Here is a 26257-nt window from a genome sequence, read left to right as displayed (position 1 = left end):
TGTAGTTTGCACTACAGCAGTGCGAAGTGGATTTGCCTTTCGTAAATAACCCCCTATATCAGGGGTAGTAAATTTAAATTCACGGGGATCCGGTCCGAAAAAAATTCTCCTAGCGGAGGTCCGAGTGTCATATTGGTGCTATGACTCCACATGATATCCTCCATATCGCAGCCTCCTGTGCACATCACAGGCCCCTCATCTCAGACCCCTATCACAGACTGGTCCTTCCCATCATAGACTTGTGCCATCTCTATCACAGGCTGGTCCCCCCCCCCCCATCACAGGCTGGTCCCCCCCATAACATACCCCCCTAGATAGACTCCTGTCCTCATAACAGTACATAACTTCCCCCTCCCAGAGAGCCCTACCTTTTTCACACAAGACGTGCAGCGTGGCCGCTTTGGACAATGGGTGGGACTTTTCAAGTTAAAGGTTATTGATTGATTGCTGGGACCGCCGCGCTGCGTAACAACCAATCACTCACTTTTTAACTTAAAAAGTACTGCCCTTTGTCCAGGGAAGCCAGGTTTCTCATTTTGTTTACCACTTAAGGACCGCCGCACGACTATATACGTCGGCAGGGCACATGGACGTGTATATATGTCCCCTTTAAGAGCTATGGGCTGGGTCGCGGCGCGCTCGTGACCTGGCCCGAAGCTCCGTGACCGCGGGTGTCCCGCGATCAAGTCACAGGAGCTGAAGGTGTAAACAAACCTTCCCCATTCTTCTATGTGGCAATGTCAGTGATCGTCTGATCCCTGATATAGGGAACGACGATCACTGACTTCACACGTCCAGCCCCACCCCCTTACAGTTAGAAACACACATAAGGTCACACTTAACCCCTACAGCGCAACCTAGTGGTTAACCCCTTCACTGCCATTGTCATTTTCACTGTAATCAGTGCATTTTTATAGCACTTTTCGCCTGTGAAAATGACAATGGTCCCAAAAATGTGTCAAAAGTGTCCGATGTGTCCGCCATAATGTCGCAGTCACAAAAAAAATCGCTGATCGCCGCCATTAGTAGTAAGAAAAAAAAATTATTAATAAAAATGCCATAAAACTATCCCCTATTTTGTAAACGCTATAAATTTTGGCCAAACCAATCGATAAACGCTAATTGCATTTTTTTTTAACCAAAAATAGGTAGAAGAATATGTATCGGCATAAACTGAGAAAAAAACAAAAAATGTATATCTTTTTTGGGGATATTTATTATAGCAAATAGTAAAAAAATATTGATTTTCTAAATTGTCGCTCTATTTTTGTTTATAGCGCAAAAAATAAAAACCGCAGAGGTGATCAAATACCACCAAAAGAAAGCTCTATTTGTGGGAAAAAAAGGACGCCAATTTTGTTTGTGAGCCACGTCGCAGAACCACGCAATTGTCAGTTAAAGCGACGCAGTGCCGAATCGCAAAAAGGGGCACGGTCCTTAATCTGCATATTGGTCCGGGTCTTAACCGGTTAAGTAAGACAGGCGGAGGGCGGAGACACTACAGCGATCCAAAACCGAAGGGACAGACAAACCCGTGCGTGGCGTGCCTGCCATGCTGTGAACATAGCAGCAGGCAGGCGGGCGAGCCAGCGGCGGGGAGAAGAGTTGAACACACAGGCAACTATTTGGCGAGGCTTATGTCCAGGTAGAATGGCTACTGGGGCCGGAACCGGACCGCGGTCCGCCATTTAGTGATGCCTGCCCTATATGGTGCTTGTTGCTGATAGTGAAAAGTGATAACGAAATTGTATGTATTTGTAAAGTGCTTATTATCCAATGACTTGTTTTAATTAACAATACACTATATTTTCTAACTGAGTCATCTTCCTTTCAATTTTTATGCCCCTAAATTGAATCCATCCTACTTTCGATCAGACCACACCTGTATGTGTCAATGATTAATAGGAAGCACACTCACCAGATCAGACTTCATAAGGGTGCTGTGCATCTCTTTACTAATTGATTGCAATACCACTCACACTGCAGGCAGTAATAATATGAGACAGCTGAAATTGTTTTGTAGCATATTGTGATCTCCCTTGTAATTTCCCTTTACTTTGTAGAGTGTCATGTTTCAGCCAGAGGCGGGGTTCACACATATGCACAATGGATGTGTGCAATTTTCAGTTAAAGTAACGCAGTGCAGTATCGCAATAAAATGGCCTGGTCATTAAGGGGGTAAAACCTTCCGGGGCTCAAGTGGTTAATGACCATATATACCTGTGTGTATATATGCCCAATTCCTCCAGGGCCCTTTGCTGATAATATCTGTTTGTACATGTATCTTTTATTATGCATCTTTTCTAAAGCTTGTATTAGTTCTACACTGGTGTGCATCTATATACAGTGCCTTGAAAAAGTATTCACACCCCTTGAAATTTCCCACATTTTGTCACATTACAATGTAGAATGTATTTTATTCAGATTTTGTGTTATAGACCAACACAAAGTGGTACATCATTGTGAAGTTAAACGTTTTTTTTTTTTTTTTACAAATAAGTATGTGACGGTGGGTGCTGCATTCATGGCAATGGAGTGGGTGCTACATTCATGGCAATGGAGTGGGTGCTACATTCATGGCAATGGAGTGGGTGCTGCATTCATTGCAATGAAGTGGGTGCTGCATTCAAATGACACGGCCGAGCTCATCTCTTCACCACACAAAGCGACAAAGGCAAGAGAATTCTCGAACAAACACACTTAGACCGAATTTTAAAGGTTTAAAGAATGACAGGCAAAATGGTCGGCCCTCAAGCATGTTTACTTCATCAAATCTGGCCCTCTTTGAAAAAAGTTTGGACACCCCTGATCTAAACCATTCCATTGTAGCTATGGCTGTAGTTTTAGGGTCATTGTCCTGCTGGAAGGTGAACCTCTGCACTGAGTCTCAAGTCTTTTTCAGACTCTAACAGGTTTTCTTCTAAGATTGTCCTGACTCCATCAATCTTTCCATCAACTTTGACCAGCTTCCCTGTCCCTGCTGAAGAAAAGCTTCCCCACAACATGATGCTGCCACCACCATGTTTCACGGTGGGGATGGTGTGTTCAGGATGATATGCAGTGTTAGTTTTCTGCCACATTGCATTTTGCTTTTAGGCCAAAAAGTTTAATTTTGATCTCATCTGACCAGAGCACCTTCTTCCCCATGTTTGCTGTGTCCCGTATATGACTTCTCGCAAACTGCAAATGGGACTTCTTATGGTTTTCTGTCAACAATGGCTTGCTTCTTGCCACTCTTCCATAAAGGTCAAATTTGTGGGGAGTACGACCAATGCCTTTTACACACGATCAGTTTTCCCGGCGGTAAAAAGTCTGCCGGGAAAACGAAGGGGAAAACCGAGAACCTGCTCGGTAGCTTTTTCCCCCTACACACGGCCGGGTTTCCCGGCAGGAAAACTGCCATGAGAGCTTTGGTCGGGAAACCTGGCGGTATGTATGTTCTACTGCAGGTTTTCCCCATAGAAAAACTGCCGGCTTAAAAACTGCCAGGAATCCCAGCGGGAAAAAAGAGAACATGTTCTAATTTTTCCTGCCGGGATTCCCAGCGGTTTTCCTGTCATGAAGCCATACACACGGCCAGTTTTCCCGGTCAAAAGCTATCATGGCAATTTTCCCGATGCAAAAAATGGTTGTGTGTACGAGACATTATAGTTGTCCTTTGGACTGATTCCCCCACCTGAGCTGTGGATCTATGCAGCTCCTCCAGCTTCTTGACTGCCTCTCTGATTAATGCTCTCTTTGCCCGGCCTGTCAGTTTAGGTGGACGGCCATGTCTTGGTAGGTTTGCAGTTGTGCCATACGCTTGGATGGATTGAACAGTGCTCTGTGAGATGTTCAAAGCTTGGGATATTTATTTTATAACTTAACCACAACTTTATCCATGACCAGTCTGGTGTGTTCCTTTGCCTTCATGATGCTGTTTGTTCACTAAGGTTCTCTAACAAACCTCTGAGGGCTTCACAGAACAGCTGTATTTATACTGAGATTACATTACATACAGGTGGACTTTATTTACTAATAAGGGGACTTCTGAAGGCAATTAATTCTACTAGATTTTAGTTAGGGGTATCAGAGTAAAGGGGGCTGAATACAAATGCACGTCACACTTTTCACATACAGTTGAACCTCGGATTATGAGCATAATCTTTTCCAGGAGTATGCTCATAATCCAAAGTACTCGTATATCAAAGTGAGTTTTCCCATTGAAGTCAATGGAAGCGAAAATAATTTGTTCCGCATTGACTTCAATGGGATGCAATACCGAATGCGGCCAGAGGTGGGGGGGACACCAGAGAGCGCCAAAAACGGCCGACACTTTGACTTGTTTCCTGTGCCCTCGTACCTCAGGCCAAATGAGGTACTGCAGGCCAATGTTCGGCTTTTCTCTGCTCCTGCGCCCCCGTACCTCAGGCCAAATGGGGTACTGCAGGCCTACTTTCGACTCTGCTTGGCTTCTGCGCCCCTGTAACTCAGGCCAAATGAGGTACTGCAGGCCCATTTAGCTTGAATTCTGCTCGTCTTGTGAGTCAACACTCGAAAACGGAGTCAGAATTTAAAAAAATAAGTTGCTCACAAATCAAAACGCTCTCAAACCAAGTTACTCTTAAACCGAGGTTCTACTGTACTTATTTGTAAAAAAAAGAAAAAAAATTAAAACCATTTATAATTTTCCTTCCACTGCACAACTATTTGCCACTTTGTGTTGGTCTATTACATAAAATCCCATTAAAATACATTTTACATTTTTGGTTGTAACATGACAAAATGTGGAACATTTCAAGGGGTGTGAATACTTTTTCAAGGCACTGTACTTATGGTAATGTTGACTGCTGGTTGCAGTAGTTCTTCTGCTTTGTCTCCTTCTAATTGTTTTGATTTGGCTACTGGTTAATTTCGTAAGAAAGGAACCTTCACAGAGGCTGAGTGATGGCATTGCCAATTCTATTATTTAACCAAGTCTTCCACTTAGCAAAGATTCTGATTCACTTATTTACCTACAGGTTTAGTTCACTAGCCAGTTGTTATACCAAAAGAAGGCTACAGCAGCAACATACAAGTTTAGACCCTCGGAAATTCCACTGTCTGCTAAATACTCAAAATCATTATTATAAAGAACCAGAGCTTTTTTTCTCAGAAAATAGGTGCAGGAACTCAACCAAGACCCCGTTCAGATTTCAAAAACAGTAGAAGGGTCTTAAAGGGGCATTAAATACCAGGATTGCATTACATACAGAGTGCAGAGTTCAGGGGGTTACACACAGAGTGCAGAGCTGTCACTTGTAAACACAGAAACCAGACTTCTGTGTTTACAAGTGATTGTGGTGAGCAGGCACCAAAGGGTCTGAGCCAGAGGTGGTGGAACTGAGTTCCCCCTGAAAAAAAGCCCTGTAAAGAACACTCCCTCATCATACAGCCTAATTGTACTCAGGGAATAGTTTATATTTGTCTGTAATTGCACCAAGGACATTTTACATTTTCATGTACTGATCAGCAACTATCATAAAATGGATTGTTTGAGCACAGGCCACGCTACTGTGGTATAAAGCTGAAGGCCTTCATTGCAAAGGGTCAGGGCAGCAACCTCTGTTAAAGTCTCAAACATGCAGAGAATGGTATATTCACTTTAACATCCTTTTCTACTGTATTATAACAATGCTGCAGCACTGACATTGACACTGACATGCAGTGGCCTTCAACACTTCTCTACATCACAGAGGCCCCTCTGAAGTGAAAGAACAGGCTATTTGTCCGTTTGTGATACAGTAACTCCATTGACTATTTCAAAAGTGCTCAGGAATTATCAGTTACCACTGCCAGAGGGCTTGTTGATTGCAAACACATACATTTTAACTATATTAACCACTTACAGACCGGAAGATTTTCCTGCTTAATGACCAGGCCTTTTTTTGCTATTCGGCACTGAGTCGCTTTAACTGAAAATTGGGTGTTTGTGCGACGTTGTACCTAAACAAAATTTACGTTCTTTTTTCCCCACAAATAGAGATTTCTTTTGGTGGTATTTGATCACATAAACAAAAAAAGAGTGACAATTAAAAAAAAAAAATTATAACATTTTTTACTTTTTACTAATGACGGTGATCTCCGATTTTTAGCGGCACTGCGAAATTGCAGCGGACAGATCGGACACTTGAGTTCCCTCATAAGTGTTTCTTACTGTGCAGGGATGAGACTGACTGGGGGAGGAGACAGATCGCTGTTCCTACTTACTAGGAACAAGCAAATTGTCTCCTCTCCCCTAACAGAACAGGGATTTGTGCTTTTACACTCACAAATCCCCATTCTGGCTCTCGTTCCGGCTCTTAAAGGGGACTACGCAGCCATATGTTGTTTTGCGGGAACGTGCCACTTTGCCAAGATATATCGGCGTGACCCGGTCGGCAAGTGGTTAATTCAAATGAACACATACATATTTAGATGTGTTTTTTTTTCTTGCATTTTTTAAATTGATGTGTTTTACATCTGGGTATACACACTGTGACGGTAGTGGAAGATATCCCCGTCAAAGTCTTCCCTTCTTCCCATAAAAGCAAATCACCCAGTATTCCATGAGTAGAACTCCCTGGGATGGCCCAATAATCCACACAGGAGCCAAGGTTAATGCTGGAACAAGACAGACTTTAGTGGTTTCTTCTCAGCTTTATATACAGTACCAGGCATTAAAGCAACCATGAGATCTCCACCCCCCCCCCCTAATCACACACTAAGGCTAATTACTACAACATTCTAGACAGGTCGGCACCGGCCTATAATTATCATGTCTAATCACTGCACATTCCTTAATTAATGGCATCAAACAAACCACCTTCACACACTGAGTTTCCTAGGCAGACGTTTCGTCTCCGCATGCCGCTTGACACCTCTTCACACCTCTGAGCATCAATAGGTTTTAGACAGTGTTATCACACAATTAAAGGCCTTTCAAAAGCTAGCCTTATTTAACATATTAACAGAGAGATGAGTCACACATGAAATCACCTTCTAACACAGCATTAACCAAGCAGGGAGAATTTAAACTGAAGCATCCTTTACACACATTATACATTTTTTCTTGTTCAACCCTGCGGGCTTGAACAGATTGTTGTACTAACACAAGCAATGTTAATGTGGTGATCTTTCTCTGAGCTATTGTATTCTGAAAAAGGGGCTGCCTTTTGGCTGCGGGCGCTGATTGGAAGCTGTTTTTCCAGCATGCTTATTCGACCAAAGCCAGTTGTGATAGCCAGAGTAATACACACGGCCGAAAGTGGGCCATGCCAGGCGAACAGATAATTTTTGGCAGAATTTATCCCATGTGTGCCCAGCCTAATGCCGCGTACACACGAACGTTTTTCATTAATTGGAAAATTCCATTTTTCAAATTGATCGTGAAAAACGGTCGTGTGTACGCTTTAACGAGGGGGAAAAAAATGCACGTGCTCAGAAGCAAGTTATGAGACGGGGAAATTAGCAAAAGCAGCCCAAAGGGTGGCGTCATTCGAATGGAACTTCCCCTTTATAGTGCCGTCGTACATGTTGTACGTCACCGCGGTTTGCTCGAGCATTTTTTTCACGAACGTGTGTATGCAAGGCAGGCTTGAGAGGAGTCACGACAAATCACCTTGAGAAAAAAGTTTTTTTTTCATGACATGAATAACGGTCGTGTGTACGTGGCATAAGAATGTAACGTGTGAAAAATTGTTTCTCCTACAGATTTGTAGAACAACTCGTTTATATAAGCAAAATGTGCTTTGAAGACTCCAAGCTGATGACATTGACTGAAAGTGGAGTTTGGCGAAGCATTACATGCACATCTATTTTATTAAACTTTGATCGTTCTAGCAATGTTTGCAGATGCTACATAGGGTAACAAAGTGAAACGAACCAAAGTGCATTACCAGGCTGACAATAAATGAAGAAAAAATATAATTTGATTGAAGGAAAATTCAATTTAGTATAACAGACAATGTTAAAAATTGTAATGATGCTCAATATATCACCTTTCCAAAGCTGAAACATTTTGTTCCAATCATACATGCTAGTGATTCAGATTTAATGACATTACTCAATCATTCTCTCTCTTGTTGGAAAATCAGTTTATTAATTAGTTTCATTTTATTAGTTGTTTCGCACATTTTTTTGCACATGAAATGAGACAGTTATTATGCAATTTCTCAACAGCTAGAATGAAAATTTGTTCTGACAGGCTTGGCTATCTAATGATGTGATACTATGAGCATATCTTTTGTATATAAGAATGAAACTATGTACAGTGGGGATCGAAGGTTTGGTCACCCCAGGTAAAAATTTGTATTATTGTGCATAACGAAGCCAAGGAAAGATGGAAAAATCTCCAAAAGGCATCAAATTACAGATTAGACATTCTTATAATATGTCAAAAAAAGTTAGATTTTATTTCCATCATTTACACTTTCAAAATTACAGAAAACAAAAAAATGTGTGATCAGGGCCGGATTAACAATGGGGCTGATGGAGCTGCAGCTCCAGGCCCCTTTCTCAAGATAGGCCCATTTGCCCAAAACATTTTTTTTTTTTTTAAGAATTTTTTTTTTCTAAGATCGAATTTGGGGGGTTGTAGCTCGATGACCAGAGGTCACAGAAACCCCACATTTGGGGGTAGGCATGGGAAGAGCTACCCCACAACTGGTTAAAATATGGGACGGCTATCTTTTATGGTTCCGGAGATACGGGCCTGCTTGCACAGCCTGTCAGAAGCTACATTCAGAGCGGCCAATATAAATACAAGCTGACACACTACAGCAGACTGATAGGATCACAGTGCTTATAATAATTATTTGTATATTACTCATGGTAATTAACCCCTTGCCACCCAGGCCAATTCTGACACTTCTCTACTACATGTAAAAATCATCATTTGTTTTTTGCTAGAAAATTACTCTATGGTGGTCTTTGCACTTTTTATGTTGCAGGGTACAGAGCCGCACGATTCTGGCTAAAATGAGAATTGCAATTTTTTTGCTTAGACGATAGATCACGATTCTCTCACGATTGTTGCGGCGTAACATCATCTTTGACATAAAAAAAAAAAAAACAAAATGGGCTAACTTCACTGTTTTGTTTTTATGGTTTTTATTATTCATTGAAGTGGGCAAATGCAGTGTGACATAAAATATTGCAGCAATAGCCATTGTATTCCCTAGAGTCTCTGCTAAAATATATATAATGTTTGGCGGTTCCAAGTAATTTTCTAGCAAATAATATTGCTTTTTAACTTAAGAAACAAGTATTGGACTTTAAGTGGTTAAATTTAGTTACAATGTTAGTTAGTTACAATGTTTCATTTTGTTTACAAACTTCGCAGACTGCCCAGATTTGTTCTTTACACACAGAAGTTTATCCCTTTGATCTAAGAAGGAAGTCAGTTACAATGTTTCCTGTTAAAAACTGCAGACTGCCCAGATATTTTCTTTTGATAGCTGAAAGTCTCTCCACTTGTTATATGAAATAATTGGCAAACTCTGCATTATAGATCGTCAGGGGGGTTGAATCGAGATCACGATTTTTTTAACGATTAATTGTGCAGCTCTAGCACGGTATTTGCGCAGCAATTTTTCAAACATGTTTTTTTGGAAAAAAATGTTTCATTCATTAAAAAAACAGTTAGTTAGTTAAGTTAGCACAATTTTTTTTGGTATCCTAAGCGATGCTTTACATTTTTTTAGGTTACATGTTTAGAGTTACAGAGGAGGTCTAGTACTAGAATTATTGTTCTCGATCTAACGATCGTGGCGTATGTAACCTGTGTGTATCTGGCTCTGATACTACCAGTGCCTACCCAGCCACTGACTAGTATCTCTCCCCAGCCTGTCCCCACAAACCTTCTCACCTGCTGACCTGTGGATGGGGAATCACTCCTGCAGTGTTATTGTGTTCTGCCAGTGCATACAATGATCAGTGTTGCTAACTTTAGCTGGCAGCACTGATTGTTTTAAGAAAAAAAACAGGCTGGTTGTACTCAAGTTGATTAATAGATTGACTTGTGTAAAACCAGCTAGCCCATACATAGATTGACTATGGCTGGTCTCTGCATAATTGGCGTAATTTCAATCCATGTATGACCCGCTTAACCACTCCTCAGTCCCTAAATATCCTTCCACTCCTGTACATAGTGCCCACTGTCATACTCTCCACACTTCTCTCCTATACATAGTACCCACTGTCATACCCTACACACTCCTCTCCTGTACATAGTGCCCACTGTCATACCCTCCACACTCCTCTCCTATACATAGCGCCCACTGTCATACCCTTCACACTCCTCTCCTGTACATAGTGCCTGCTGTCATATACTTCTCTCCTGTACTTAGTGCCCACTGTCGCACCCTCCACACTCCTCTCCTGTACATACTGCTCACTGTCATACCCTCCACACTCCTCTCCTATACAGTACATAGTGCCCACTGTCATACCCTCCACACTCCTCTCCTATACATAGTGTTCACTGTCATACCCTCCACACTCCTCTCCTATACATAGAGCCCACTATCATACCGTCTACATTCCTCTCCTGTACATACCGCCCACTGTCATACCCTCCACACTCCTCTCCTGTACATACTGCCCCATCATACCCTCCACACTTCTCTCTGGTACGTACTACCCTCTGTCATACCCCCTCACTCTTCCTGTACATACTGCCCATTGTCATACCCTTCACACTCCTCTCCTGTACATAGTGCCCACTGTTAGACCCTCCACATTCCTCTCCCTCACCTGCACATACTTCCCACTTATATACCGTCCATACTCCTCCCCTATGTCGCTTACCCACAAAAACAGTTCTTTAAAATTATACTGAATATCCTCAATGTTACCAGCTCTAGAATGGACACACTTTTGTTAGTTCAACTAAAGGAAATCTCAGTTGTCATATTTGTTCTGCCCCATTATTAGTACTCATTTAATTTTGTGATTACTACTATGATGTATAGAGGAACATCGGGGATCTCAGCTACTCTAAATATAGCACTTATATAAAAAAGTGGCCCTGAAAATATTTTTTAAATGTTGGCAACTGTGCACTTAGGCACTGCCCAAGGGCCACCGTCCACCGGGTAAGTAGGGGGCCCCATGAGAGGCTCCTGGGATCCTGTGATAATAAAGCGGTAGTAAACTTTCCTGACATTACTACTTTTTAGAGGCCCTGGGGTAGGTTATGCCACAACGTACAAGTATGCACAGCATATTAGCACATTAGTGTACACTTCAATTTTCAGACTGAGCCCTCCAGTGCTGCGCTGTGATGAATCAGGCGGGGCCCGGGCGCTTACATCTTCACCCGGTCTTCCTTCTGGGTTCTGTGCCTTTGGTCACTTGCCTTGGCTGGGCTGCGTTCATGTCATTCCCACGCATTTATTTATTATTTATTACACCCCATTCACACCTCCGCGACAAAACGCCCGAAGCCGGCTGCTTGTGCCGCTGGAGGGGAGAATTCCCATTGCTGTCTATGAGATGGTTCACATCTCATAGACGCCGTACACCTGCGGCATGAAAAAAAGTCCCGGACCCATTTTTTCAGGCGGCATTGGCGTTCGGCCATACAAAGCAATAGGAAGGATTTGTAAAAAAAAAGTTACACTATTTGCGGCAAAACACGCCGCGTACGCGGCATTACTTGTCGCGGAGGTGTGAATGCAGCCTAAAAGGCCCCACCAAAATCCTCAGCACCAGGCCCATGATGTTCTTAATCTGGCCCTGTGTGTGATACATATTATAATGAGTAATACAAATACAACAGATTTGAAAAAAAAAATCTCCATGGTCCACTGTATAGCTATGTATAAGTAAATTATATAAACACTACAGATAGAAGAAAAGTAAATTAGTTAATAAAACAACATATTGGTGACTGTAGTGAGAAATTATGCTATTGTACAAAATAATACTTTATTTACTGTATAGAATAAAAAATAAATTAAATAAGGCAGAACAACCATACAAGATACAGAGAAAAATAAAGTTCAATGATTCCGAGCATGCCTCCAATTGATTTCGAGCATGCGTAGGATTTTTGTGCATCGGAATTGGATACAGACAATCGGAATTTCCGACAAGAACTTTTGTTGTCAGAAAAATTGAAAACCAGCTCTCAAACATTTGTTGTTGGAAATCTGACAGCAAATGTGCGATGGAGCATACACATGGTCAGATTTTCCGATAACAAGCTCACATCGAACATTTGTTTTCGGAGATTCCGACCGTGTGTACGCAGCATAAGAGCACTGAAAGCTGAAAATTGGTCTGAGCAGGAAGTGCCCTGTATTAAAGTGGTTAAAGTGGTTAAATGCAGTGGCATGATCTTTATACATACAGTGCCTTGAAAACGTATTCATACCCCTTGAAATTTTCCACATTTTGTCATGTTCCAACAAAAAACGTAAATGTATTTTATGTGATAAACCAACACAAAGTGGCACATAATTGTGAAGTGGAAGGAAAATGATAAATGGTTTTCAATTTTTTTTTTACAAATAAATATCCGAAAAGTGTGGCCTGCATTTGTATTCAGCCCCCTTTACCCTGATACCCCTAACAAAAATCTAGTGGAAACATTTGCCTTCAGAAGTCACCTAATTAGTAAATAGAGTCCACCTGTGTGTAATTTAATCTCAGTATAAATACAGCTGTTCTGTGAAGTCCTCAGAACCTTAGTGAACAAACCGCATCATGGAGGTGAAGCAACACACCAGACTGGTCAGGGATAAAGTTGTGGAGAAGTTTAAAGCAGGATTAGGTTATAAAAAATATCCCAAGCTTTGAACATCTCAAGCCTTGTACACACAACCGTTTTTCCCGGCAGGAAAACTGGCAGGAGAGCATTTGGCCGGGAATCCCGATGGGAAAATAGAGAACCCTGCTCTCTATTTTCTCGTCGGGTTTCCCGGCAGAGTGTTTCCTGACGAGAAAACCGGTCGTCTGTATGCTTACCTGTCCAAAGGTAAACCCGCACATGCTCGATAAGCCTTTGACGCATGCGTAGTAGCATACAATGCATAGTGTGGAGTGTAGCAAGATGGCGGCGATGGCATCGAATGTGACTAACGCCGGCTTGTCGTAGTCACTGACGTCACCACAATCTTGCCATTCAAAAGTATGGCACAACTGCAAACCTATCAAGACATGGCCGTGCACCTAAACTGACAGGTCAGGCAAGGGGAGCAATAATCATACAAGCAGCCAAGAGGCCCATTGTAACTCTGGAGAAGATGCAGAGATCCACAGGTGGGAGAATCTGTTCACAGGACAACTATTAGTTGTGCACTCCACAAATCTGGCAAAACAAAATTCTATGTGTGGTGGAAAACTAAGGCCGGGTACACACGGACAAACATGTATGGTGAAAGCGGTCCGTCGGACCGTTTTCACCATACATGTCTGCCAGAGGGCTTCTGTACGATGGTTGTACACACCATCGTACAGAAGTCCGCGCGTAAACAATACGCGGGGCGTGTCCGCGGTGTCGCCGCGTCGATGACGCGGTGTCGCCGCGACAATGACGCGGCGACGTGGGCGGCCCGCCTTTAAAATGCTTCCACGCATGCGTCGAAGTCATTCGACGCATGCGAGGGACGGCGGGCGCCTGGACATGTACGGTAGGTCTGTACTGACGACCGTACATGTCCGAGCGGGCTGAATTCCAGCGGGCTGTTTTAAAACAAGTCCAGGAATATTTGCCCGCTGGGAAAAGGCCCGGCGGGCAAATGTTTGCTGGAATTCGGCCCGCTCGCGCCCACACACGACCAAACATGTCTGCTGAAACTGGCCTGCGGGCCAGTTTCAGCAGACATGTTTGCTCGTGAGTATGGGGCCTAACACTGCACATCACCCTGAACACACCAACCCCACCGTGAAACATGCTGGTGGCAGTGTAATCGGCGCTCTCGTCGCCGTATTGCGACCGTACACTGACATCATTGCCAGGCACCGCATGCCTTCCAGCGTGGAACGCGGAAGTGCCGAGCGTAATCAACGCTCCATTCGACACACACCTCTGGCTCCTATAAACAGCACAGCCTGTGCACCACACGTTGTTCTATTATTGTCGGCCGTAGCAAACAAATTACTGGCACAAATCCCCCTCAACTGAAGATCATCACAGCCGGATCCATGCACCACTAAAAGCTACAACTTAACCCTGCTAAGTACAGACCACCTGGATCCACGCTGCCATCCTTACTACAGTTGCTGGGGACACCCTAAGTTATCATCCACTAGGAGACCCACTTTTACATAATCCCTTGCTGCTACAATACTACTGGAGAACTCTCATCCTCTGCAAACGGATAAGTACCATTGTTACATTTTTTGCTTAGCCTTACTAAGTTCTGTCTTTGAATCTGGCTCTAGTTTATACTACCGTGCTGCTTGGGATTACTTATAGTGTCTTCATGTAACACCTGTGGAATATCTTAAAAGGACATACACCCTTAAACCAATTAAGCTACTGTTGCCTCTCTCAAGTATATGCTGGTTGCATACAGTATTTTCAAATGCTACATGCTTGACATTTGTTCTTTACAGGATAGGCCCCCCTGGTGTAAATCACTGAACATGTTCTATCTCCTCCCTTAGTAGCTCAATGCATTCCTATATGTGAGTGATATGATGTAGTGAACCCCCAAACTCTTTTTCTCTAATTAGAGTGACGCCTGGGGTCCCGTACCGATAATCACTTTACATAGAGTAGTGCATTGAGATCCTTTCCTTAATGCAGTTGTGCTTCACTCATGTTTATCGTAACCTTTTAAGGCTAGGGGTTGAAGGTATGTTGTAATACCTCCACCCTTAGTAGCTCAACGCATTCCTATATGTGAGACATATGATGTAGTGAACCCCCAAACTATTTTTCTCTGGTTAGAGTGACGCCTGGGGTCCAATACTGAAAAATCACATTGCATAGAGAAGTGCATTGAAATCTATCCTTAACCGCAGTTGTGGTTCACTCTCGTTCACCGTAGTTTGTGACAGGCAGCATCATGTTGTGGGGATAGTTTTCTTCAGAAAGCTGGTCAGAACTGATATGAAGATGGATGGAGCTGAATACAGAGCAATCTTAGAAGAAAAAAAACTTGAGACTGGGGCGGATGTTCACCTTCCACCTGGACAATGACCCTAAACATACAGCCAGAGCTACAATGGAATAGTTTGGATCAAAGCTTTTTTATGTGTTCGGATGGCCCAATCAAATTCCAGACATAAATCCAATTGAGAATCTGTGGTAAGACTTGAAAATTGCTGTTCACAGACACTCTCTATCCAATCTGACAGAGCTTGAGCTATTTTGCAAAGAACAATGGGCAAAAATGTCACTCTCTAGATGTGCAAAGCTGGTAGAGATATCCCCAAAAAGACTTCCGGCTGTAATTGCTGAGAAAGGAGGTTCTACAAAGTATTGACTTAGGGGATCTGAATACAAATGCACACCACACTTTTCACATATTTATTTGTAATAAAAAAAATGAAAACCATTTATCATTTTCTTTCCACTTCACAATTACGTGCCACTTTGTGTTGGTCTCTCACATAAAATCCCAATAAAATACATTTACATTTTTGGTTCTAACATGACAAAATGCAGAAAATTTTCAAGGGGTATGAAAACTTTTTCAAGGCACTGTAAATAGAAAGGATAATGGCAATTAAACATTGTAAGTTTAGTATCAATTTAAGTTGGCCACTGTGTAGTTTATAGCATATTGGTCAATATAAAATGAATGGGTTGTCCTGTTAGCCACCTGATATTCTTTAACTGAAAAAATAAAAGGAGCTGAATGGAAAAAAATGTGGATGCGCAGCTGCATCCAATCTGCTACAGTCACTGTTCAGGTATTCTAACAACCACTGCTGGTGTCTCTCAGAATACAACAGACCAGCAGAGAAATTCAGATATCCATGCTGTATAGTGTGGATGGAGGACTCTGGTATGCCGCGCACACGCGATCGGTCCATCCGATGAGAACGGAACGATGGACCATTTTCATCGGTTAACCGATGAAGCTGACTGATGGTCCGTCGCGCCTACACACCATTGGTTAAAAAAACGATTGTGTCAGAACGGGGTGATGTAAAACACAACGACATGCTGAAAAAAACCGAAGTTCAATGCTTCCGAGCATGCGTCGACTTGATTCTGAGCATGCATGGATTTTTAACCGATGGTCGTGCCTACTAACGATCGGTTTTGTCCTATCGGTTAGGAATCCATCGGTTAAATTTAAAACAAGTTGGCTTTTTTTAACCGATGGTTAAATAACCTATGGGGCCCACACACGATCGGTTTTGACCGATGAAAACGGTCCATCAGACCATTCTCAAAATCCGCTGACAGGTGATGAGTCATCAATTGTTGTGGATGCGGCAGCCAACTTCCCAGCCTGCTCCTCCTCAACAACCAGTTATTCTTTACACAAATTTCTAATCGGTTAAAGGGTCACTAAAGGAATTTTTTTTTAGCTAAATAGCTTCCTTTACCTTACTGCAGTCCTGGTTTTATGTCCTCATTGTTCGTTTTTGCTTTGATGTTGCTGTAATTCCTCTCTGTTCTGGACACTTCCTGGTTGTCTGTTTCCTGATCACCACAGTACGTGTAGATTTCTCACTGTGGTGACTAATCAAGGAGGTGTGTCTAAAACCCCTCAGCACCAATTCAGTTTCATTTTGCAAAACCTTCACTGCCCTCTATTGGCTCTTTGTCTCTGTACATCAGAGAACCAGGAAACAACAGCAAAAACGAAACTAAATTGTAGGTACATTATATGATTGGTTTTTATCTACTTTTAATCATTTTTAAAAGGAATCATTTTAGCAAAAAAAATGTTTTCCTTTAGTGACCCTTTAAACCTTTTTTCGACCATTACGAATTTAAATAGTTCCGCAAATTTGGAATTAATTCGAAAATTAATAAACAAAACTAAACAAAATGAAATTAGCAACATAACAAATCTATGTGAAAGAAAACACATATTTCTCTTTTGCACATGTCTACCTCCAGGCACCTCCTTCAGTCCAGGGCTTTCAGGCACTCCATATTCTACTCCAGGGCCTTAGACACCCCTCTTCTAGTCCAGGGCCTTTAGGCACCCCTCTACTAGTCCATGGTCTCCAGACACCCATTCTTCTTCCCCCCTCTCCATTTTGTGTTTGATTTTTGCTGATTGTTAACAGTTTGTTCCTGCTGTGATGCCTCATGACGGCCCTTGGAGTCCCCACCCTATGATGTCATGATGTTTTTTTGGTGAAGGACACACTTTAAAATCGATTCCAGATCTGAAGGGCCTGGTATGGATTGGTGGGTGAACAGCATGTAGGCAAGTGTAGTTTGGCCTCACAGCAAAGGTAGCGCTGTTCAGCAGCCACCGTACAGAGAGAGCAGAGGACAATAGAGAACCCATGTTCCTCTGAGGCCTCCATAAGTGTCATAAGGGGAGCAGCTGTCCGATTGGATGCTGCTACTTTGGCTGACCTCTGCGGCCAATAAATAGCACTGTTTCCCTTTTGGGTGGTGCGCTTTTGGCAAGTAGTCAGGTTAGGGACAGAACATCTTGAATTTCACAGTAATTTTAGCAATAAAGTGAGCATATATAAATAAATATAGTATATTGACATCTGTAAAGCTGTTTGGAAGTTTAATTTTGAAAGTGCCACCTTTCTAATGCTGGCATCCAGCTTCTTTCAAAATGTAACATGAAAACAGCATCACAGATGTCAACATACTATATTTATTTATATACGCTGCTCACTTTATTGCTAAAATTGCTCTGAAATTCAAGACGTAGTTGGGTGTAGTAAGATGTCCTTTGCCGCTTCTTCTGACTGCAGGTGTTCTGTTGGATTAGCAAACCTGGTAACGGTGGAATGCATGGGCAGATGACGGAATGCCACTTCTTTTACCTGATCTGATGGGTCACTGATTCTGATGGAACACCAGCACCTACTTAGTATTGTTCTTTTTTTTCTGTTCTTTAAACCACAGCTGTAAATACACCAGTTGACATTAAATTAGCAGTTGGTAAAGCTCTTGGGAAGGAAAAGCAAAAGATGTAGACTAATTTCATTTATATCACAAACACAACATGTTCTATATCTAAACTCCGATGGAATTCATCTGAATTTACGATGAAAAAACTCAGATGGTGCTACACACAATAGGAATATCCAATGGAAAAAGTCCGTCTGACTTTTTCCATCGGAAATTCCGATCTTGTGTATGCGGCTTAAAATAAAGTCTTAACAACATCTTTCCAGAGTCGGGTCCCTTTAGAGTCGGATACCTGTGCCTTATTTAGCAACATTGCACCAGTTTTCAGTAACAATCCTTCCCCCCTCCCCCCATTTTTCTTTAACCCATGCTCAACAGGGGTTTTCGTCTTCGCAATTCAGATACTCGCCCTCTCAGCAGACCGAGCATTGTCCCACTGAGACCCTCTTCTGTTTTGCCACCGCTCAGTCCCACGCCACCATGTTTTCTGTGACGTTATCGGTAGGCACCAGCTTTTCTGGGTTCAGCCGGTGGCCTTAACAATGACACTAAACCTGTTCCCTCCTACTTTACTGAATGAAGGACAATGCCTCATGGGATATGTGACATGAATATCCCAGGAAGCAAATGGAGAGCAATGCACATCATTTGCCTTTAAAAGGTAAAAAATAAATAAAAAGGGAGAAGAGAGGTGGAGGAGTGGATATCAGTGAAGAAATTACTGGAGTATGAATGTCCGCTTTAAATACAGTAATTGCTTTCAGTTCACAGATAAAGAAACTGGTGATAATTAAGACCAACTCTGTAAAGACGTACACCAGTGCTCAGTGTGGGCATAAAATATGACAGCTCACTGCACAAACCATTCAGTATGCGTTTATTGGAGCAGAATACATACTGGCCTAAATTTATGAAGAAATTTGATTTTTAAAATGCTTTTATTGGTTATGTTTCAAAAGCAGAAAGTAAAAATTATAGTTGTTTTTATTTAAAAATTGTCAGTCTTTTTTTGTTTTATATTGTTTACATTTTTTAACACGTATGGACTAATTAATGATACCAGGACTTGATTGCTCACAGATTAGGTACTTTTATCACTATAGAGCTTAGTGGTCATTATATTTGTTATTCATAAACTGATTGTATCAATCACTACAGAGTTTAATGTTATCTACAGTATATAAGGTCCATAAAAGCACTTTATTAACTGCATATGTAATTCAATTATTGATTTTTGCTCATACCATAAAGTCAATGTTTATTCACTTGTTGGTGAACAGAACACAAGTCACTTTATCAACTTATCATGTATTTTTATTTAATTTAATGAGTTTTTTTTATGGAGTAGCACAAAGCACCAAGTACTTTTCAACAATTAATTTGAAGTACACACCCTTCACATTAAAAGAGCAGCGCCATATTCACTACCTCTTTAATCTTTTTTTGTTTATAATGCAAAAAAATTCAAAGTAATCAAATACCACCAAAAGAAAGTTATATTTGTGGAGAAAAAAGGACATTGGCCCAGATTCACATAGAACTGTGGCGGCGTAACGTATCGTATTGCGCGAAGTGACGTAATTTTTTCGAACAGCGACGTGCGTAGCGTACTTTCGTATTCCCGGATGTCTTACGCAAGAATTTTTTTTTTTTAAATTTTGATGCGGGAACGACGGCTATACTTTATACAGCACATACGTGGGCTGTGTAAAGTTAGGGCAGGGAAAACGACGACTAAAATTGCGACGGGAAACTAGACTAGCGACGACGTACCGAACGCGAAAAACTGCCGTGGATCGCCGTAAAACCTCATTTGCATACACGACGCTGGAATACGATGCAAACTCCACCCAGCGGCGGCCGCGGTATTGCATCCTAAGATCCGACAGTGTAAAACAATTACACCTGTCGGATCTAAGGGCTATCTATGCGTAACTGATTCTATGAATCGGTCGCATAGATACTCTGAGAGATACGACGGTGTTTCAGAGAAACGCCGTCGTATCTCTTTTGTGAATCTGGGCCATAGATTTCATTTATGTACAGCATAAACATGCCTGGTCATGAAGGGGGGTACATTCGGACACTTTTGACACATTTTTGGGACCATTGGCATTTTCAGTGCTATAAAAATGCATTGATTACTATAAAAATGCCACTGGCAGGGAAGGTGTTAACACTAGGGGGCGGGGAAGGGGTTAAGTATGTTCCCTGGGTGTGTTTTAACTGTAGGGGGGGTGGACTCACTAGGGAAAATGACTGATCGCTGTTCATATATTGCATTTATCCACTGACAGGACCGAGAGCTGTGTGTTTACACACACAGCTCCCAGTTCTCGCTCTGTAACAAGCGTTTGCGGGGTGCCCGGCGCCCTAGTGGCCGCTTTGCGAGGTGACGTAGAGCTACGGGCTCTCACGCAGGGGAGCCGACCTGCCGCCGTAAAACTGCGGCGGCTGGTCGGCAAGTAGTTAAACACAGTTAGGGACATACCCCTTAGCCTTGTCATAGAGGGGGGTAGGAGACAAGGAAGAACCAATGGGAACTCAACACTTGTACATTGAAACAGAAACTACAGTTGAAACATAAAGTGATTATGATAAGCAGGCAACACCCCCTTACACATCTCCTGCGGAGAGATGTCTCCAGTCCAGACCATTGTCTACATGCCATGACCCAACACAATTAAAAACAGCAACAAGAGGCTGGGGGGGGGGGGGAGAAGGGATGTAGCATTACATTACATGATCCCAATACCATTTTGTCCCCAAGTCTCTCAGTCTCTTCTGGGCCATAGTCTGTGGGCAGGAGGCCAACCCACAGCCCCCTCCAAAACACACAGTGACAGTGGGTTTTGTCACACCCTATATTAGGGTACTCACATTTAATGGGTGCTATAGTGCACCAATCTATACAGGTAATGAAAGCCATTTGTAGCCACTGAAGTGGTGTGTCCTCTCCACGCTGAGAACGCTCTGCTGCCTCCTACACCATACTGTCCCCTCCCCTACATGTGTCAATACCGGGACTTTTGTCTTATCTTCCTCAGTGGGAATGCTATTGGTCCGCTATAGTGTCAATCATTATATGCAGTCATGGGGCCATTTTCTTGAAGACCACCGGGATACTACTGGACGGTTATACTGTCAATCATTCAATATAGTCACAGCGGCCATTTTCTTGAAGACCGCGGACACTCTATTATTTTCAATTCGTGTTTAATAAATATTATTCTGTGTCATTGAAACCCAACCTAATCTCAGTACAGGAGACTTCTATCTGCCAATCCATTTAATAAGCGATATCTACTTTTTTTTTTTTTTTATAAATATCTTTATTAATTTTCTTTTTTTTCATACAAAAATATACATTTCACAACTTACATTTATCTACTCTCTGCAGAGCTTCCATAAAATTCCACTTAACATTCATTTCATCTAACACAAATAACATTTATGCATTCACTTCTCCCCCTTTATTCTATGGTGTAGTTTATCCTCTCTTCATACCCTATTTATCCTGAAGCTGTCATATGATTCTCTATCCAACTTGCCCACACTCTTTCGTATTTCTCCCCATATCCTCTATTACAATATGTCTCCCTATACAATGGCAAGTCGATATTCACTAGATTTTTCCAATGTACCACCAAGGGAGCTTCCACTTTTTTCCAATTTAACACTATCGTCTTTCTAGCATAAAACAATAGTAGGCCCACCTGTGTTCTTTTTCCTATAGAGATGATATTCTTTCCTACTAATCCTAATAGGAAGATCTCTGCCTGTTGTTCCAAAACTATTGATATTACTATAGCAATTATTTTCAGGACCTCCCTCCAAAATACCACTATCTTTAGACCAGAATATGTGAATGAAGTTTCCTGGAATGTCTGCACATCTACAACAATTCTGAGGATTTCATGGAGAAATCTTACATAGCTTATATGGTGTATAATAGCTTCTATGTATTATTTTAAATTGTATTAATTTAGCTTAAAGGGATACTAATATCTGAAATGGGAACCTCCATTGCTCCTCCCAGTTTTCTTCTTCTAGACTTGGGACATCTCTTGTCCAACATTCGCATATTTTGCTTATGTCTGACAGTGTAATCTTTGATAAATAAGTATACAGGGTTGAAATTTACTTATTTTCCTTACCATTTGCTCCAAACCCTGTTCCATTAGTTGTGGGGTGCCCTCAGGAAACTGAGCTGATAAAGCATGAACGAGCTGCATATATCTGAAAGTATAGCTCTCAGGTACATTCCAACACTGCCTCATTTCTGCAAATGAGGAAAATGTTTCCCCCTGTATTACTTGTGATAATTTTTTAACCCCAAATTTAGTCCATGCCCCTGGATCTTGAATAGAGTCTAGATGTGGCAACTCAGGGTTTCTCCATAATGCAGTATTTGGGGATAGATTCGTTTTCGAATATCCCTCTTTTACTTTGGCTGCATGCTCTCCAAATTTTTACTGTTGTTATCATTGAAGGGGTCAGATCCCATCTACATTTTAACCCCCTATACAGCAATCCCTGAAGTGCCGCCACCGATTGGACCACTGCTTTTTCCAACATTGTGGCAGAGTCAAACCCATCAGGGTTCAGTCATCTTCCACCGTCACTAACTGTGTAGCTAAGTAATACCTATAAAGGTCTGGGAAAGCCAACCCCCCCTGTATTGCCGGTCGCATAACTGTACTTAATTTAATTCTAGCTGGTTTATTTGTCCATATGAATGCAGAAAGCATACCATGTAGCTGTACAAAGAAACGTTTAGGCAACCATTGTGGAGAGTTTCTAAACAAATACAAAAATTCAGGGAGAATCTTCATCTTTACTAAATGTATACATCCTAATAATGACAGGGGCAGCGCTTCCCATAACTTAAATTTTTTCTTAAACTCCTGTATTACTGGATCCAAATTCAACATTCAGAAAACTTCAGCCTGTCTAGATATTATTATGCCAAAGTACTTAAATTCCGTTACCCATTTCAGTGGTAGATTTGGGGCAGCGGTATCCTGTGTTCACTGGTCAATGGAGAATAATAGAGATTTACCCCAATTGACTTTAAGCCCTGTGAATAATGAAAACATATCTAATAATTCTAAATCTCCTTTCAGAGATGGGCCAGCATCTCTCAAGAATAACAGCATACAGTATCATCGGCATACAGGGCTACCCTCTCCTCCAGCCCCCCCACTCGAAGTCCTTGAATATTTGGCGAAATAGTAAGAGCCTCTGCCACTGGCTCTATTGCTATTGCGAAGAGTGCTGGAGAGAGAGGGCAGACCTGCCTCATGCTTCTGTATAGATGAAAAAAAGATGATAGCTATCCTCCCAATTTAACCGCTGACATGGGTTTCCTACATAATGTTTGAATCCATTTAATGAATAATAGTGGTAATCCCATCCTTCTGAGTATTTCCCACAGAAATGGCCATTCGATTGTATCGAAGGCCTTCTCTATGTCTAGAGAGGCCACAGTCATGGATCCATCCTGTGAGTATGTATATTTGTATATAACCTACGTAGGTTAACGTCAGTTGTTCTCTGTGGGAGTGGCATACATCCTGTCTGATCTGAGTCTATAATATTTCTAAGCAGGGGTTGTAATCTTAATGTTAATAGTTTTGTCAGTATTTTAAAATCTATATTTAATAATGCTATTGGCCTATATGAGGAACATAGTTTTGGATCCTTCATTTCTTTGTATAATAAAGTTATATGTGCCTCTCTCATTGAGTCTGGAAGGGCCCATTTCAATATCCCACTTGTTTTGTTTTGGAGTTATTAAAGCTCCATATTCTTTATAGAATTCCATCGGAAATTCTGTCTGGGCCTGGTGCATTTTCCCCTGAAAATGTATGTATAATTTCCATAATCTCCTCACCTGTAATTGGGTAGACCAATGCCTCCCTCTCCCTGTCCGACAACCACTCGAGGGCTACCCGGTCCAAAAGGTCCATCATAATTCTCGGGCGGAGGTCGGAGGGGAGAGAAGAGGCATGTAACAAACTATAATACTCTGAAGGTCTCCAATATCTCCTCAGGTCCTTTTACTATCTGTGCTTTTAAAGTCTCAATTCATGATATAGTTGTAGCTTGATATTCTTGTTGTGCCAATCTCGCCAAAAATCTCCCACTTTTATCCCCCTGCTCAAAAATATTTTGTCTATTTCTATATATTTCCAGCCTTGTTATTTCCTTCATGTGCAGATGTAAATCTCTTTGTGCTGCCTTCATTAGATTAGTTGTGCATGATCTCTTTGTGCTGACATCACATGACATGATCAGTGCGAGCAGCTGACTTGATTAATAGGCATAATATGTTGGCTCGCAATAATTTCACTGTTTAGATTGCAGATTACATTGCAGCTGGGTAATACAGCCTTGTCTAGGACCTACAGTACATCATCAGCCTGTTATAGAACAATTAAGGACTAAGTATGGGGTTTTGTGTTCACACCGAACCCTGCTTGTTTGCAGTTGGGCCAAAGTATTTGGCATACTTCTGAAAAACTATTTAATTCGTAAAGAAAAATTGGCCTCTAAAATGATTAAGTGCAGGCAACAATACCTGCAATACCTTTCACCTCTGAGTCAGTCTAGTCAGGCTGACTCTTCATGATATCACCAGAGCTTGCAGCTAAACCTCACCCCCACACATTGTTAATTGTGCATCATGCACACCAACACTTCCTCACTAGCCAATAGGTGTGTGAGGAAGGTGGTAGGGAAGATAAGCTTTAGTGCAAAGAGAAAGTGTTGATAGGATAAGTAAGTCTTATGTTCAGGTGAAGCAGAAGATAGTGTAAGCTTCTGCAAGTATGTGTAGGTGCCTCTGAATGCCTGTACTTCATACATGTCAGCAGGTTTCAGTAAGACATCTACACACCTATGGCCAGATTCAGAAGCACTCGTGAGCAATTTGTGTTCTGTTGAAAGCTTATTCTATCTACCATACTGCAACTACAAAATAACTGGTGAAATAAGGCTGTGCAAGCATTGTAGCATTCATCAATACTGCATGATTTAGCCTTATTGGCACTTAAACATCATTTTGGTAAGTACAGTCGGTATTCAGATAAACTGCAAGAGTTCCTACTGTCAGCCGTAGAGATTTTTTTGCAACATACCGTATATACTCGAGTATAAGCCGACCCGAATATAAGCCGAGGCACCTAAATTTACCACGAAAAAATGGGAAAACCTTTTTGACTCGAGTATAAGCCTAGGGTGTCCATCTGCCTCACTTTGCCTCACTGTGTCCATGTGCATACCTCACTGTGTTCATGCCTTACTGTGTCCATGCCTCACTGTGTCCATGCCTCACTGTGCCCATGCCTCACTGTGCCCATGCCTCACTGTGTCCATGACTAGACTGATGTTTAACATGGGAGTCTGAAATAGCAAAATATTGGGAATAGACAAAAATGGACTTTGGAGGCACCAATTATAAAAGTATGAATACATTTATTGATACAATGCCCACAAGGGTTATTGGACCAACAATAAGGTAAATACAATTAAAACATTAAAACAGAAAAGGAAGAATGACACAGTAGCAACTGTGTTTAGCAACAGAGAATAATTAGCCGATAATAATCCAGAAGGAGCATCAAATCTCGTGAGAGAAGAGATGACTGTCATATGTGGTAGAATGCAGACAAGCTCGATATGTTTCGCGGAAACCGCTTCTTCGAGAGCTATTTAATGTTTCATCCAAAATACTAGGTAAAGTTTCAAAGGAGAAGGGTATTCTTGAGGACAGTTAGGATAGTGATGACTGATAAAAAAAATTTCCTTCAGAAATTCCCCAGAATGCCTCAGTATTATTCCAGGTGAAGTACATCTAATTAGCAGCCAGAAGAAAATGGAACCATTACTCGATAAGTTCAATGTAGGAAGATGGTTGAAAACCAACACCATAAGTAGAGCAAATGTCCAATAGGGTTTAGAGAGAGCCTCTAATATAGGTTTGGGCCACGGAACATCGCACTGGCTGTATGGATGAACAATCACAAGGAGGGAGTATGAAATCTGATGGAGGACAGTGGGTGCCTGTGGTGACGGTGTGTTGAGGACACAGGCACCCACCGTCCGCCATCAGATTTCATACTCCCTCTACAAACGCCCTCCTGGTGATTGCAAAAATAACTTCACAAGGATAATAATAAAAAAAAAGACAGTTTGTCTACTTGGACAGAGGACAAACAATATCAATGTCCCTAG

At 41.8% G+C, this 26257-nt stretch overlaps 1 protein-coding gene across 2 annotated transcripts in view; it reads right to left on the bottom strand.

Moving 5' to 3' along the window:
• LOC120931422 (dual oxidase maturation factor 1-like) overlaps nucleotides 1–26257 on the bottom strand; it is a 67484-nt gene that overhangs the window by 33158 nt on the left and 8069 nt on the right. The window contains exon 2 of one of the 2 annotated variants that reach the window (XM_040342843.1): nucleotides 17932–18013. The exons of the other annotated variant lie outside the window; for it this stretch is intronic. The gene's annotated coding sequence lies outside the window, so the exon portion shown is untranslated. The remainder of the gene's footprint in view (nucleotides 1–17931; nucleotides 18014–26257) is intronic. 2 annotated transcript variants of the gene reach the window in all.

The sequence above is a fragment of the Rana temporaria genome, chromosome 3 (genome assembly GCF_905171775.1).
Source record: "Rana temporaria chromosome 3, aRanTem1.1, whole genome shotgun sequence".
Classification (NCBI taxonomy): Eukaryota; Metazoa; Chordata; class Amphibia; order Anura; family Ranidae; genus Rana; species Rana temporaria.
This window is presented reverse-complemented; position numbering and strand designations above follow the sequence as displayed.